This window comes from Galeopterus variegatus, unplaced genomic scaffold (assembly GCF_000696425.1).
Source record: "Galeopterus variegatus unplaced genomic scaffold, G_variegatus-3.0.2 Scaffold1242, whole genome shotgun sequence".
Lineage (NCBI taxonomy): Eukaryota > Metazoa > Chordata > Mammalia > Dermoptera > Cynocephalidae > Galeopterus > Galeopterus variegatus.
In genome coordinates this window covers 109829-119128 of record NW_007727353.1, presented here as the reverse complement: position 1 = coordinate 119128, position 9300 = coordinate 109829, and the positions used below count along the sequence as shown (strand labels likewise).

At 43.0% G+C, this 9300-nt stretch overlaps 1 pseudogene; it reads right to left on the bottom strand.

The window, feature by feature from the left end:
- Positions 1–8277: 8277 nt before the first annotated feature.
- On the bottom strand, positions 8278–8893 carry LOC103592919 (annotated as a pseudogene).
- Between the last annotated feature and the right edge of the window lie 407 nt (positions 8894–9300).

Here is a 9300-nt window from a genome sequence, read left to right as displayed (position 1 = left end):
CTGCACCTATTATTGAACTTATTCTATCACTAGGCTTCATTTATGTTTCTTTTCTTCTAGAACAGGGGTCAGTAAAATTTTTTGGTAAAGGGCCAGAGAGTTAGTATTTTAGGCTTTGCAAGGCATATGGTCTCTGTTGCAACTAGTCAGCTCTGTGGTCACAGTGTGAAATCAGCCAGAGACAAAACAAATGAACGAGTGTGGCTGTGTTCCATTAAAACTTTATTTACCAAAACAGGTGACGGGCTAGGTCTGGCTCACAAACCAGGGGTTTGCCAACCTCTGTTCCAGACTATGGACTCCTAAAGGGTTACTTAATGAGAATTTAGAGTTTAGAGATCTTTTTACCTGCCAGATGCTGTAAGAGGCCTGGGGATCCAAAGGCAGATGAGACAGTTCCTGACCTCACATGGAAACCAAGCCCACATGCTGTGGTTGAGATGTGTATTAGTCTCCCAGGGCTGCGGTAACAAAGTATCACGAACTGGGTGGCTCTAAATAACAGGACATTATTGTCTCACTGTTCTGGAGGCTGGAAGTGTGACATCAAGGTGTTGGTTCCTTCTGAGGCTGAGAGGGTGAAGCTGGTCCATGCCTTTCTTCCAGCTTCTGATGACTCCTTAGCTTGTAGAAGTGTCACTGCAGTCCTCCATCTTCACTTGGCATTCTCCCTGTGTCTTCCCTCAGTGAGTGTGTGTCTCCGTGTCCAAATTTCCCCTTTCTAGAAGGACACCAGTCAGGTTGGATGAGGGCCCATTCCAATGACCTCATTTTTAACTTGATTACCTATGTAAAGACCCTTTTCCTGCAAACGGTCAGAACTTCAAAACATCGTCTTTGGAGAACACAGTTCAACCCATCACAAGGTGTATGTGTTTACTGTGTGTATGCCAAGGGGACTCAGGTGGGGGAGGACGGTCCTGCTGGACAGTGGAGAAGAAGGAAAGGGAGGGCACCAAATCTAACATTTGGCCTGGATGGATGACTAATATTTCATGAGACTAAAGAAATAGAAAAGGAAATTCCAGGCTGAGCAAACAACTTGAGCAAAGGCAGAAGGGCAGGATTGTAAGAGCAAGGAATGTCTATTGAATAATTATTCTGGTGCAGCTACAAAATGTTGAGGTTGGAGGAAGCGGTTCAGGTTCATGCTAGAAAGGTAAGCAGAGGCAGGACTAAATGTGCACAGGCTTCCAAAGTAGCTGGGATGTTTGCTGAATGAATGAAGTCTGGAAGTTGAAAAGAGTGGTTGGGACAAATTGGCAGCTATGAATTCCTTTTCATTCAATGTCTGGGGGCTGCGTCGTTGTTCCAAGCACTTGTTAGCATCTGGCCTGTGATCCTGCCATCCCTTCTCTCACCACTCCCTCATCATCTTTGTACTTCTGTGTGTATTAGAAGGATTCAAGGACAATATAAATGTAGGTCTAACTCATTAGCAAATGTTCCCTGATGGAAAATTGCAACATGTTTGTCTTGCAGTAACAGTAATAGTAACCAACGTTTGTCATTTGTCGAATGTTTACTCAGCACCAGGCACTGTTCTAAGCGTCTTAGGTATTAATTCATTTGGTCTGCAAGCTCCCCATGCAATGCAATTATCTCCACTTAATACAGCAGGTAGTTGAGGCTCAGAGTGTTGAACCGGCTCAGTGTAAGCCAGGTGGCGACTCTCTGATCTCTGACAACTGTGCAGGACTGCCTCCCTCCCTGCTCCCTTCCCCTTCCCCTCGCTCTTGCCATGCTCATGTCTCCACCGCCCCTTTTGGGTCAATCTGCCTGCTTCTCTTCACATCCACCCACCCATCAATTAGAGTCTGACATCCTGATTCTTCTCTGTCTCCCCCTTCCTCTTTTCCTTCCTTGTTCTCATGCTTTTCCCCATTTCTTGGCCTTTCATTCACTCTCTCTACAATGGCTTATTGGTCTTATCAATATCAGTGATAGATCCAGTTATTTTAAAGGACTTTTCATTTTTCTCAATACAAACTAAATTCTTACCAGCTTCATATAAAAACAGAGCCCCTGCAGGCCTTACCACTAACCGGATCCCTGTTTTGGAGAGACGGAGGATATCCAACGGGTTACATGTTCAGATATAAAAATATGAAATGTTGTTGTGGCCGTGTAAATCCCATGATGGAGGATTAGAGAAATGCTGAGAAAACAAACTTTTAGAACAGTTAAGAGTGTACGAAACACTCCCATATCTTGTATTAGTAGCATCATTTCTGGATTACTGTTATTCTGACATTTTACCCAAGTCTGACTTTACCCAGTATTGAAGACACAGTTTCCTAAATTTGCCATTTCTGGTTCTATCAAAGGAATATGTTTAGAGAGACCTCCCAGCTAATCATCCAACATTGCCTTGCTAGAATAAAGGCCATGAACTTTGTACTGAGGGAAGCTTTGGAATTTTAGAGGAGTAAGTCTTGAGAGGAATTCTGGGAGGACGGTGGGTGGGATGAGGGGTGGACAATGGGGCCGTTTTTAAAATCATGACACTATATCAAGTTATATTTTTCCTATAAAGCGTTCTTGAGGTGCCCTTGTGCTTTTCTCTGGTAACTTTCGTGGCTAAAAAATAAACAGAGGACCGTTGCCCCCTAACCTGCGCCATACCTACAGAAAGCAGCTTTTTAGAACTTGCAAGTGGCTTACGTGTGTTCGAGTGTGCGTGTCTGGCAGAAATTTTCTGGAGAGTCATGAAGCACTGCTTTAATTCCCATGGATGCTGCTTGTTCCCCAGAATGGAAAATGTTCTATTTTTGGCCAAAAGAATATTTCTGGAGAAAAAAAAAATTAAACAAAGCATGGCAAGAAGTTCGTATGTGTCATTTTCCTAGTTTTAAGAGCTGAATGCATTTGGGGGAAGAAGAAAAGCTTATTGGATGCAGGGGTTTGGGTGTAATAAGAGCAATTATTCCATTGGATCCCTGACTTGTGGGCCTGGGCAGAGCGGCTGCATGGGGGGTTGTGTCCTGGCCTCGAAGGCTGTAGCTTGGCCTGTGATTGCAGGTGGCAGATTTGCCGTTCTGGAGAAAAATGCCTTCTGTATTTTTCAGGAAAACACTGAAGACAGGCATTCTCTGCCTGTGTGCCTGTGATGAGCCTATCTTGGGCCCATAACATATTATTCTCCCCCCAAGCAAGATCCCTGTTGGCATCCTTGTCTTATTAGCATTACAGTTGACCACATGCCTTTGAGGGGTAGGCCTTCGGGGCAGCATGTGATCTCAAGACAACCCTGGGGGGTGGAGGTGGGGCACCCACATGGTGAATGAAATCTTTTATGGCCCTTCCCCCATCAGACTCCTCTCTTTGAAATGGCTTTTTGCTGCCACGACCTTTTTGCTGCTGTTTGATATCCTTAATATAAAAAATGAGAACACAGACAGCCTTAACCAGCAACTCTTAAGGAGTATCGCCTGTTGAGGTATCTTTTCACAGGAAGCACGATGCCCAGCCAGCACAGGCCAGGAGCTTATGGGATAATCCTGAAGGTGATGGGTGCGTCGTGCTGAAGGGCTTGGAGTGGCTGGGTAGGGTGATCACAGCAATTGTAAAACTCTAAGCCTCTGGAAATGCAGCCGTGCCCTTCAGCTCTGAGTAAGAAACAGGCTTGTGTAAAGGGAGCTGTGTAATTGGATACCCTGAAGCAAACCCGGGCGGAGTCCTGGGAGGCAGCCTGGGATTCTCTCTCCCCAACGTGCTGTTGAAATATTCTCGATTCCAGTTGGTTGTTTCTTTCATCTGTTTCAAACCTAGCCCTTGGGTACAGATGCAGTCATGTTTCTGGGTAACACTGAATTCTTGGTAGGAAGGTCTGTGCTCTTCCTATGAAGAGATTTGATAACTTTGGAGTTACGAAATGAAGTGCTGGTGAGGAGACCTGTTATTACTTGTTTCTCCTTAAGCAAAGTGTTTCTGAAGAGCCCTGTTCTTAAAGCAGCTCTGAGTCGATGCCCTGCGAGCTCGGGAGATTTCCTTCTTGGCTGCAGTCTTTTGAAACATGTGTTTGAGATTGAGGAACTTCATCACACTGGTTCAGAAATATGTACAGACTGGGGAGCCCTCTTTACGTAGGGCCAGCCTGGTGTCTTGTGCCTTTACCCTCATTCATTCAACAAATATGTACCAAGCACCTACTGTGTGCCAGGCACGAGAGCAAATGCAGGAGATACAGTCTTTGCTGATGTGTTGCTTACAGTCTGATGGGGGGGATGGATGACACATAATATATTTACATTCTGGGGAGTGCTTTGAAGGAAAAGAACAGGATGCCCAGAGAGAGAGTACTGGTAGATATATATTAGAAAGGGTGGGCAGGGGTGGTATCTCTGGGAGGGTGAAATTTACAATAACATCAAAAGAAACCACTCATGTGAAGAAAGGGGATGGGAAAGAGATTTCCAGGTGGAAGAAACAGCAAGTACAAAGGCCCTGAGGTGAGAATGCTGAGCATGTCTGAGGACCCCATAACACTGGTGGGGCTAGAGCAAAGCGTGTAAGGTTGAGAAGGGCCTGCGGTGACTTTGGAGAGTTAGCCCTGGGACTGGATCACATGGTATCTTGTAGCCGAAAAAGGAGTTGAAATTTTACCCTTAGAGTGTGAGAAAGCCACTGGAGGGCTTGACGCAGGGGCATGACACGATCTTCCCACAGTTTTGGAAGAACACTGGCTGCTGGGTGGAGAATGGATGGGGGTGGAGGCTAGAGTGGAAGCTTTAGAAAGCTCTTGCTGATTGATGTCTAGGCAAGAAGTAGCAGTGGCTTCCCCTGGGGAGGGACAGCATCCCCTTCCTGTCTGTTCATTCTGGTCTCCTTCCATGCATTGCCCACCCACTGCTGGTTTTTTTTTTTTTTTTGCAACAAGTGCTTCATGGTGGACTGGGGCTTAAGACTTCCAAAGTTCTTTAAGTGAATTGTTCGATTTGACTATCTTGATAATCCTGTGAAGGAGAAGGGAGCTTAGGATCCTGCCCCCACCAGACAACTAAGCAGAAGGGAGATTCTGGAGGTTCTAGGAAGTTCCTCACAGAGCCAGGCTCCTGCACTCCCAGCCCAGGACTCTCCACCTGCTGCTCCATGCAACCTGCCCTGTTAACCTTTTGGTTTTGTACCGTCACTCTCGATTATAACTTTTGTTAAAAAATAATTTTTGAAAAGGTAAAATCTTGATTCAGAGAAATGTAAAAGGAACATGAATCAAAGGTTTTATTTAACTGATTCATTAATGAGGGAACCAGTAAAGTGTTCACAGACTGTTCGAAGAGTAAGACGTAAGGATATTTACAGGCAATTTAATAAAGAAATGTTTGGATAAGATTGCTGGGTTGGATATAAACTGGTTAATGTCCAACAGGTTATAAATCTTTGGGGTTATCTGTTCCACCAGACAGAAATTATTTGTATCTCTCTACCAGACAAAAATCTGCAAGATAACAGGTAATTTCACTAAGTCAGGGACCTTTAGCAACAATGAGATCAACTAAATGCATTCTCCTACAGAATCCTTGTGTGGCTTTGGAAAGGTGTGCCTCCTGCTTCTTTTCTTTTTTTTCTTCTTCTTATTTCCAAGTTTTTGGCAATTTTTATGACACTGTTACTCTGAGCAGTGATCCCCTGGTATAATGCCTTTAAGATGATGTTTATAGAAAGCCTAGGGATAGAGATCAAAACTGATAATGAATGGATCAACTAAAATACAATGCAACCTCCCCCAGAATGAGCTGGGACTCAGTCATTTATCAGACATCTGTTGAGCCCTGCCCATGGATGGGCAGAATTCTGCTAGGCTGTGGAGCACAGAGCTTAATACAAAACAGTTCCTGCCCTATGGACCTCACAGTCTAGACACATAAATGAATACATTCCAATGCATCGTGATTAGAGCCAAGCAGAGATGTGGGGATTGTGTGGGTGCCAGAAAAGGGGGCAGGACCCTCACCCTGGGAGAGTCGGGACACTTCACAGAGAAGGTGCATTTGAGCTGCATCTTGAAGGCTGGGCAAAGAGTTGCAGGTTGAGAAGGGCTGGGGCAGGGAAGGCCATTCAGGCAGGATGTCATCGACCATCCTGAGGTATAGCGTGGAAGTGTGTAAAGGAGAAGTGGCGGACTAATGGGTGCTAAGCTGTGCTGTCTACCCTAAGTGAGTCATTGTGCAGTACATGCATGTGTCAAAACAAGATATTGTACCCCACAAATATGTGCAAGCAAATGTTAAAATATTTTGAATTAAAAAAAGGACATTTACCTTTTTGGTTATTATAGCAGACTTTAAATTTTCTCCTCAATTCTCACAGCTAGTCCCAGAACTCTAAGATTCTGTGGGGTGGAACAGGGAAGGAGAAGTTGGAGTCTCTTGGGCAAGCTTGCAAAATTTTCTTTAAATATTAGGTCAAATTCTCTATAAAACCCTATTTAAAACTTTTTGAAAGACTTTGAAGTCCCAGAGAAGCAGGAAGTTAATTAGAGTGGCTTTGATATCTTAGGGTATGTTTTAACAGCTGCTTAAGACGGTTTAAACAATAAGAACTTATGTGGTTTGGGATGCGTCTGTGATAGTCAGCTCTGGCCAGAGTGAAATATCACTGCATCTGAGAGCAACAGCAGTTGGCTTTAATTTTAGAAAGAGTTCAAGCCAAAATGTTCTCTAAAACCCAAGAGAGGAACTTCTGAAGAGGAAGATTGCTCCTAGGAATGTGTTTGGAGGTAAAAGATGAATTGAGTAGGGAACAAATGATCTTCACTTGGTCTTTGGAAGAGCACCGAACATGCCCACTTCTGAACAATTCTCTTAAGGTGGATTTAACCAAGGAGATTTGTTGGCAGCTGCCATTTGTAAAGGGGTCCAAATGGGGTGGATTAGCATCTGTAAGGGACATTTGAATAACACAAAGGGTGTCCAACCAATTTAAATTCTCTAGGGATTGTCATTGTGCTTGGATTAACACTCAATTTGTTTCCCTGGTCAACACCCTTAGTCTTCTTAATTATTTAAAACTTTTTCAACAGACTGTTCCTCACATCCTGCCCCTGACTGGATCTCCTCTGTGCTGGAGAAGAATGCATTGAGGAATCCTGTGATGAGCAATAAAGGTCTGCCTGGGGAGTGGAGTTTCAAGAGACTCTGGGAAGCTGCCCTTGTGGCTTTATGTTGCTTCTGCTGCTGCCTGTGATGATGGTTGTGGTGATGATGATGATGTTTGCTAACATTTGGAAAGCTGATGTTTATAGGCTAGGAACTGTGCTGAGTATTTTATATCCATTCTCACGTAGCTAGTATTTCACTCCCATTTTACAGATGAGGAAACTGAGGCTCAGAGAGCTTCAGTGTCTTGTCCATGCATCCTTCTAACCACCCACTTTTTGGCTTCCATCTAGTCTCCCACTTCTCAGCAATTTATACAATAGTGTATTGTAGCTTCTTCCACAATATGCTAAAGTTGACTAAAAACATAAAAGTGGTCTATAGAGAGGTACTTTTGGTAATGGGTCGGTGGCTGGCTGACAGATGACTGCCATTCAAGAGAGAGATAAGTTTATCTTCCAAATATACTCCCTTGAGCATACCATACCAATCTTCCAAGGACTTCTCATTTTCTACAGAATAAAGATCAAATTCTTCTGCCTGGATGATATGTGCCAGGCAACTCCGGTGGGGAGGGATGAGGCCTAATTTAGTTCTTGCTTGCTGCTCCAATTGTGAAGGCTGTTGTTTGTGTCTTATAAAAAGTACCATCAGCACATCTTTTCTGGAGAAAAGCTTGGATTTATTAATAAAATAAAATGAAATGAAAACTGCACAAGACAACATTTTGGCAGCACAGACACTTACACGGAATGAATTGAGAAAAGATCGGCATGAGTCCTTCCACAAAGATAACCGGACTGTTTTTTAAAAGTTCTATTTTTGGTGTAGTAGCTGCATGAAGAACTTTAAAAGTTAGCTCTGGGAGTGGGGTGCATTTGTAAATGAAATTCCAGAAAATGTCCACTCACAGACAATAGTCTTCTACAACAGTGAACTTTTTCTTTGTAAATTGTTGACCTCAAAACACCTATTTTTTTTCAATCTATACATTTATTTATTGAACCTCTATATACAGGTACATAAGTAAGTGAGTGGGCTGCTCAAGTCCATGGGTGGGGGGAAAGGTATAAAAGATGCATGAGAAAAGCTCATATAGAAAACAGGATGGGAGCAATACCCTTTCTTAAGGAACAGGCTCTTTCCATACAGAGAGGGCTGCCACAGGGTTTTCTAGAGCTCAACGTTTGCCACAAACAGGAGGTGGAGGTACAAATATAAGAGAGAAGAGGAGATCTATCAGCTTCTCCTCTGATCTGCATTCACTGGAGTCCTGTCTGTTGCTCAGGGACCGTTTAGTGCTCACTGTGTGTGGGATGTTCCTTGGGGTCCCCGTCTCTTCTGATTTTACAGAACATGGTAGTTTCTGACTCCTCCTTTGTCTGATCTGCTGAGATAGGCTTTTCTCCAGACTTTTGCTGCACAAATTTGAGTGGAAAACTTTGTCTAAGGTCTACACATTGTCTCTGGAAAGTCGAGCTTGGTTTTTCTTTCCTTCTGGCTTTAGATTTGGCTTTATCTTGTTTTTGTTGATTCTTGAAGTGCCACCAATAACCTATGGTTAGATGATATAATATCGACAGGATGAGATCACGTCATGAGAAGCAGACTGAATTCCACATACTGCATTGAGCATCCTGGAGTTCATAATCAATCCTTTGCTTCTTCCCTGAGAAATCACATCAGAAATGATGTTTTGGCAGTCAGCTAGTGGGATGTCTTGAGTAGGGACTGCTGCTCTTTCTTCTGAAAGATAAAAGAATGGGCTCTCGAGCACGCAACAGGATGTGTTCCATTCTGTCTCATTTAAGAATTCTGGTGTTTCCAAATTTCCAACAGATATTAATCTTTGGGAACGGGAAATCAGAACTCCCAGGAATTCTTAGGAATTCTTCAATTCCGAAGTTACTCTTAAAATATTTCAACATTCTTTATAATCTTTACTTATCGTCATGGATATCTAAGAAAATGTATTGAATAAATAAGAACATTACAATTAGTAGTATTTGCAAAGAACTGTAGCCTGTAGCAAATATTCAAATGCTTGAAAATACCAGCAAACATTACTGAGTAGTGTTTAAAATTGAAATTGCCAATTTAAGAGCTTATTTTGTTTCCCCCAATTTTTATTTTTTGGAACACCACTCATAGGAATTTTATAAAGTATATATGCATGTAAATTATTATTGCTTTCGTTTCAAAA